The sequence below is a fragment of the Octodon degus genome, unplaced genomic scaffold (genome assembly GCF_000260255.1).
Source record: "Octodon degus isolate 3935 unplaced genomic scaffold, OctDeg1.0 scaffold00073, whole genome shotgun sequence".
Taxonomy (NCBI): Eukaryota; Metazoa; Chordata; class Mammalia; order Rodentia; family Octodontidae; genus Octodon; species Octodon degus.
Genome location: NW_004524649.1, coordinates 5,622,373 through 5,630,157, shown reverse-complemented (window position 1 = coordinate 5,630,157; position 7,785 = coordinate 5,622,373). Strand labels below are relative to the sequence as shown.

General features: G+C 45.9%; 1 pseudogene; it reads left to right on the top strand.

Moving 5' to 3' along the window:
• Positions 1-447: 447 nt before the first annotated feature.
• LOC101568293 lies at positions 448-2,416 on the top strand (annotated as a pseudogene).
• Positions 2,417-7,785: the final 5,369 nt, after the last annotated feature.

Here is a 7,785-nt window from a genome sequence, read left to right as displayed (position 1 = left end):
TGGAAATTAGATTAAATGGCTAGATTACTGTTCTCTTGCATCTAATCAGTGGGACTCTGAGAAAAAACAAAAACAAGCAAACAAACAACAACAACAACAACAAAAACCCAGTTCTTTTTATCCCTTTTAAGATTTTTGAACGTGATAGCCCTTGTTTTCTTCACTTCCTCACTAAAAGTCCCATATATGAAGGTGTATTCCCAAAACAGAAGGTGAACTGTGCGCGTGTGTTTGCACAGGAGGACTCGGGCTGTGATTCAGCTATTTGCTGGCACCGATGAGCTAATGAAGGTGGTGACAATACTGCTCCTCTTTAGAGGTGACACCTGAGGAATGGAAATGTGCTTTTTTGGACTGTTCCCTCTAATTTAGAAATCGTGAAGTGTTTTTAAAATATTTGTGAGAGGAGAGGGTGATGGATATTGAGAGAACGAGGAAGGAGAGAAAATGATGTCCATGAATTATAGTACCTATAGCCAAGCTGCAGCCCAGCAGGGGTTCAGTGCTTACACCACCAGCCAACTCAAGGATATGCACGGACCACCCAGCATATGGGCAACAAAGCTATGGAACCTATGGGCAGCCTACTGATGTCAGCTATGCCCAAGCTCAGACCACTGCCACCTATGGGCAGACTGCATATGCAACTTCCTATGGACAGCCTCCCACTGGGTTGTACTACTCCAGCTGTCCCCCAGGCACATAGCCAACCTGTCCAGGGGTATGGCACAGTGCTTATGATACCACCACTGCTACAGTCACCACCACCCAGCTCAGTCTGCATACAGCTCTCAGCCTGCTTACTCAGCCTATGGGCAGCAGCAAACAGCTACTGTGCCTATGAGACCACAGGATGGTAACAAACCTACTGAGACTAACCAACCTCAGGCTAGCACAGGGTGTTATAACCAGCCCAGCCTATGCTATGGACAGAGTAGCTACAGATATTCACAGGTTCCTAGAAACTGCTCGATGCAGCCAGCCACCATACCTCCATCCTGCCCTCCTACCAGCTATTCTTCAACACAGCCAACTAGTTATGATTAGAGCAGTTACTCTCAGCAGAACACCTATGGGCAGCTGAGCAGCTATGGACAGCAGAGTAGCTATCATCAACAAAGCAGCTATGGGCAGCAGCCTCCTACTAGTTATCCTCCCAAGACTGGATCCTACAGCCAGGCTCCAAGTCAATATAGCCAACAGAGCAGCAGCTATGGGCAACTGAGTTCATTCTGACAACCACCCCAGGAGCATGGGTGTTTATGGGCAGGACTCTAGAGGATTTTCTGGACCAGGAGAAATCTGGAGCATGAGTGGCGCTGATAACTAGGGCAAGGAAAGAGGGGGATTTGATCGTGGAGGCATGAGCAGAGGTGGGTGGGGAGGAGGATGCGGTGGAATGAGCAGCGCTGAAGAGCAAGGTGGCTTCAGTAAGCCTGGTGGACCCATGAATGAAGGACCAGATCTTGGTCTAGGCCCTCCCGTAGATCCTGATGAAGACTCTGACAACAGTGCAGTTTACATACAAGGACTAAATGACAATGTGACACTTGATGGTCTGGCAGACTTCTTTAAGCAATGTGGGGTTGTTAAGATTGACAAGAGAGCTGAGCAACCCATGATCCACATCTACCTGGACAAGGAAAGCCCAAGGGTGATTCCACGGTGTCCTATGAAGATCCACCGACTGCCAAAGGCTGCTGTGGAGTGGTTTGATGGGAAAGATTTTCAAGGAAGCAAACTTAAAGTCTCCCTTGCTCAAAAAAAAACCTCCAATGAACAGCATATGAGACGGCATGCCACCTTGTGAGGGCAGAGGGATGCCACCACCACTCCATGGAGGTCCACGAGGTCCTGGGGGACCCATGGGTTGCATGGTAGGTCATGAAGGAGATAGAGGAGGCTTCCCTCCAAGAGGCCCCCAGGGTTCCTGTGGAAACCCGTCTGGAGGAGGAAACACCCAACATTGAGCTAAAGGTTGTCAATGTCCAATCCAGGCTGTGGAAATCAAAACTTCACATGGAGAACAGAATGCAAACAGTGTAAGGTCCCAAAACCTGAAGGCTTCCTTCCATCACCTTTCCCACCTTCAGGTAGTGAACATGGCAGAAGTGGCACTGGTGGCATGCAGGGAGGAAGAGGTGGCCTCGTGGACCATGGTGGTCCTGGTGGAATGTTCAGAGGTGGTCGTGGTGGAGACAGAGGTGGTTTATGTGGTGGCAGTAGCATGGACCGAGATGGCTTTGATGGAGGAAAACCAGGTGGTCCAGGGGGCCCTCCTGGAATTTTGTTGGAACAAATGGGAGGAGGAAGAGTTGGATGTAGAGGACCTGAAAAAATGGATAAAGGTGAGAGCACCATCAGGAATGCAGAGATTGGCCCTGCTAGATGTAGAGACCCCACAGAGCTGCATTGACTTTTTAAACCAGAAAATGTTTTAAATGTATAATTCCATATTTATAATGTTGGCCATAACATTATGACTGTTCCTTATCTGTACTTTAGTATTTTTCACCATTTGTGAAGAAACATTAAAACAAGTTAAACAGTAAATAAATAAAATAAAATATTTGTGAGACCCAAAGTCACCTCTGGGTGCACAGATGCCAGGCCATCAAAACTTCATCTTTACTCAATAGCAATAATACTTGTAAATGCTATTAGCTAAAGTTCAGAGCACACACAATCCGAGTCAGATGCTGTTGTGGGATTCTTGCACTCTCCCATTTTAACTCCCGCTGTCAGTAGATGCTATTATTCCTGTGGTACTAATCAGTGGGCGGAGATGCAGAAAGGTTAAGTAACTTGCCTAAAGTTACACAACTAGCAAGTTCAAGTGCCGGAATTTGAACTAAGACAGCCTGAGCTGACCTCTATCTTCAGGGCTCCCCTGTACCATAAGGCCCAGAGAGAACAGGTAATATGGAAATAGTCACACAGGGCCAGGGAGATGGCTCAGTGGACTAAGTGCCTGCTTAAGCAAGCACAGGGATTGGGGTTCAGTCCCTGGCACTGTGGAGGACCACCTGAGCAGCTCTCCTTGAAAGAAGAGCAACTATCTCCATTTTGACTGAGCCTGACCCTACTTCCCTGTATTGATATGTACAGAGCTGGCTAGGACTTCTGTTTATCTTTTCAATTGGCCTTAAGCAATGTGTACTGGTCTAGCTGAGGTTCTGGTGATAGTCTTTGAAGGTGGTATGTGTGTTTTCCTGGTAACCTACACCTTCTGCTCTTTAATATAAGCCATATCGAGATAGGAAGAAGAGCCAATGCTCCGTGCCTCCAACAGGGATCAAGCCTCGAGATAGAGGCTATGACTTCCTGGGGCTTGAAAGACTATATCAAAGCTGAAGCACCAGACCCTCCAAAACATTAGATACTATCTCAATAGCATAATGCAGATTACTTTCTCTGCATATGGCAGAGGTAAATGTAGGCCACCCACCTGGCTCAGCTCACAGTAGCCACCTACTTACCACAATTCTCAGTCATTCCTCCTCAAGCCACTCCTCCACTGAATAAAACCAGGTGAGGCCCTGGGTTAGTCTTTTTGTTCCAGAAAACCATCTTCATGGCTGGACTTAGGGTCCCTTGGCTCCCCAGTAATTATAAATATGTTTTTGTGTCTTTACTTTCACCATGGGTAGCACTGGGAGTGGTAGATTGGAATTAACTTGGTGGGATTCCAATAATGTATCTTTGGGATTACAAATATTAACTTCTTGGGCCGAGAGGAGTACCTGGAGGGGATTCTTACACGGCACCCCATGTTGCACCAGCTCAGCCCCCCCAGATGCACCGAGCCATGACCAAGACCTGGCATGGTGGTACACACCTGCAATCCTAGTGCTAGGCAGAAAACAGGAGGATCACTACAGTCCAAGCTTCATAGTGAGACCGGTACCAAATACATGAAAGAAAGAGAACTAGTCATACAGCAATTGGATGATAGAACAAAGTTCAAGCAAATCTCATCTTCTTTTGTAGCCTCTGTTATTCACTACTTTTCTAGAAAGAAAATGGAAGTTTTAATTCTTTATCAAAGACCCAGTTTTCAATTATTGGCCATTCATACATTACTCCCATTTCGCTCAGCTATCAGGAGACCTGAAGTGCAGGTGCTAGTATCAAATGGTAAATGTTAGAGGGCAAAGATATTTGTATCTGTAGAGTCCCTGGCCAAAGCAGAGCTAAAAGCCCTTTGAAGGTCAAATCTTGAAAGAGTCCAAATATGCCCATAGCTCCTGGGAAAGGGAAGAAAAGAGAGCGAAGTATCATTTGTTTTACGGGGGCTTGGAGTTAGAAATCATCTAAACCCTTCTGTTTTCATGCAGAAAGATAAGATGTAGGCAAAGCCCCTAGAGTAAGAAGCTCTAGGAACCTGGATTGCCTGCCAGAAGCACCAAGCTTCCAATACAACTGAGTATAATACACAGCAGAAACTCAGACCCTGGATGCAAACCCCCAGTATGGGGCTAGAAACAGGAAGCTGGCAGGCACAGGACCTTCCTATGGGTGCCCAGCTGAAGACTATGTACAAGCCCCCTGCAGGACCCCAAAAGCTCATGTGCTTCAGGCTCAGTTCTCTGTGGCTGGTGCTACTGGGAGGCATGGGACAACCAGGGGACCAGATCTAGTGGGGAAATTGGGTCACTTGGGGCATGGGCTTGGAGGGAACCCTGGGACCCAGGCCTCTGCTCTCTCTCCACTTGTGCCTGCCTTGAATTGAATAGTTCTGCTGTCCAGGTGTTCCATGCGTAATTCTGCCTGGCCACAGGCCTAACAGCAGTGGGGCCAGCCAACCATTGATGGAAACCTCTGAAACTGTGAGTCAAACCTTTTTTTGGTTTAAGCTGTTTCTCTTAGGCATTTTGTCACAGTGTCGCAGAGCTGACTAACACACTTGTGTGGAGGATATACTTGTGCTGAGGGTACTCTCACCTGTTAACCATGGAAGGTGGTATGTGTGGTACGGGCCTATAATCCCAGCACTCAGGAAGTTGGGGCAGTAAGATTGTTGTAAGTTGGAGTCCAACATGTTACATAGCAAGCTCAAGGGCAGCCTGAACTACATAGCAACACCCTGCATCAAAAATCAATCAAATCAAACCTGAAATGGTTTCCTCACCAGGAAAGCAACCTCTGTAACTGTTGTCTGAGCACCTGCACCTATGCGGCACTCGTGAGTTTGTGTTGGTAACTGAACCCTTCCTGCCTCTGCAGTCTTGGCTGTGAGCTTTCATGTCTGTGCTGTCCCAGGTCATACTTTGGGCTTTGGAATTTGTGTGACATGAAAACAGATGAAAGATAGCCCCAAAACCACATAAAATATCCACTAACAAGAGAAAGGGTGAGCAGACTCTACCTGCATATGGCAGAACACAATGCAGCAAGAGCACAGGGAGGACAACTGAGTCACACACCAGCAGAGGGGTCTTCGGGATGTGACACTGAGTGGAAGAAGCCAGGCGCTAAGTGTCTGAGCCCATTTGTATGAAGTTCTAGGACTGCCAGAGTCAATCTCCAGGTGGAGAAATCCAAATGTGGCTCTCCAAGGAGCTGGTGGAGATGGACTAGAAAAAGAACAATGCTGGGTGTGAGGAGCGGCGCAGGTCTATAATCCTTAGTACTCAGGAAGAGGAGGCAGGAGACCTGTCATGAGGTTGAGGCCATTTTGGGCTACATAGTGAGATGCTGTCTCAGAGAAAGAGAGAGCAGGGACAGAAACAGAGAGAGAGAGAGAGAGAGAGAGAGAGAGAGAGAGAGAGAGAGAGAGAGAGAGAGAGAGAGAGAGAGAGAGAGACAGAGACAGAGAAAGAAGAGTGAGTAGAAGTGGGAGACCACTCCATAGAGGATAGAAGAACTCTATTCTTTGTCTTGGGTGTATACATTTGGTAAAAATCACCCAATCAAGGGGCTGGGTGTCTCAAGAGTAGAGCATTTACCTAGCACATGCAGGCCTTGGGTTCAACCTCCAGTATAACAAACAAAGAAACACACACATCCAAGTGTATATCAAGGAATTGTATAATTGTTGTATATAAAAAAGTTTTTTAAAAGTCTCAGGTTGGGCTTAAACTCATAGTTATCTGTCTGCCTCAGCTTCCTAAATTGTACTCTTGGTGAGATTACAGGTTTGCACCACCACATTGGCTAAAAAAGTTATTTTAAAAGTCCAGCCTCAAGCTTTTCATTGCAGTTGAAGTCACGAGTGTATACAGAATGAAACAGCATAGTATTATCAGAGAAATCCCTGGTGCAGCCCCCAGGAGGACCTTCACAAGCTGTGTTTGGGTGGAAAGCGAATTTTTACTTTATATAGCACAGAGGTTCAGGTGGAGTGGCTTCCCAGTATGTGGCTGACCCTGCTCCTCTTGGCAGAGTCCCCCAGACCCACCAGGGACAGGGCAGGGCTGTGCATGGCCTGGTGGGTAAGGGAGGAAGAGGACCCTGCAGGAGAGACCAAAGCCAGGAGGCCTATGGGAAAGTCAGGCCTCCCTGGTAAAGCACAGGGAAGGAGGTTGGTCAGGAGCAAAATCCATAGAAGTCTATGACAATAGGACAAAACAGATAAAATGATGATGGAAGTTGAAGCCTCAAGAGCTAATGAGATGCCACCGTGTGGCTGCTGTATCGTGGTCTGGAGAACGGATGTTCTGATGATTGTAACTACCAGCAAGTTGGCTGGGATGTCGTTTGGGTGAATAATGTTTTTAAAAGTCTTTTCTTGCTGAAACATCTAAAACCTTCCAGAAGCGAGACACGAACACAAGGTCATCCTGTTGGCTGCTTCCTTTCTACACAAATCTATCATCACTCCATTGTAAGAAGAGCAACTGCTTTTGTAGCTGACAATTTCCTGACAGAGGGGCTTCCCGAAGCCCTCATGGTAGTGGGGTGCAGCCCACCACTGGAGGAAGCCAAGGAAGTGGGGTTGCAGGCCTCCTGCTGAGGTCTTCACCCTGCCACCCACAGCAAGGCCCAGATCAAAGTGTCTGAGAAAAACAGGTCCTCTGGAAACATTTCAGCTTCTACCCCTTCTTTTTGTTTGGAGACAGGGTCTTGCTGTGTTGCCCAGGCTGGCCTGAGTTCCTGGCGATTCTCCTGCTCCAGCCTCCCCAGTGCTGGGATCACAGGTGTATGCCGCCATACCCATCTGAAACATTTAAGATTTCAAAACATTGTTTGCTCACTTTTCAAAATCTGAAGCAGTAGAGCCAAAGAAACAAAAGGCATCAGCAGATTCTTCCTTTGCTGACTTTAGACAAAGTTTAACTTTATTTGTTCAAAAAACATATACAGCTACTTTCTCTTAATTCAATGAATAGAAAGATTTGTACTAACAGTGTTTGTGGACAGGATATCATGTCTACATCTTATACTATGAATAACCACTAAGAAGACAACAATATGCAATGTATTAATTATTGAAACTGTCATACTAATCGGTTTTGAAACTGTGTCATTATTATTTGTTTCTCAATAAAATTTTTTTTTTTAAAAAAATCTAGTGCTTTTTACTAGATCTTTAAAATACTTACTAGATTTTTAAAATACTTAACCAGTTGGCTTTTAAAATAACAGAGGTAGGGCCTGGTAATATGCTGGTATTTATTTTACCAGCATATCTTCTAGAGGGGGTAAGGAATTAAATGTAAAGCTTTAAGCATGTTTCAAAACTAAAAATACATGAAATAATTTTTTTAAACTGTAGCAAACTCAAGTCTGATTATAAACCAGAAAAATGCTTGCAGTAATTATGACAGAACACAGGCTTCTATT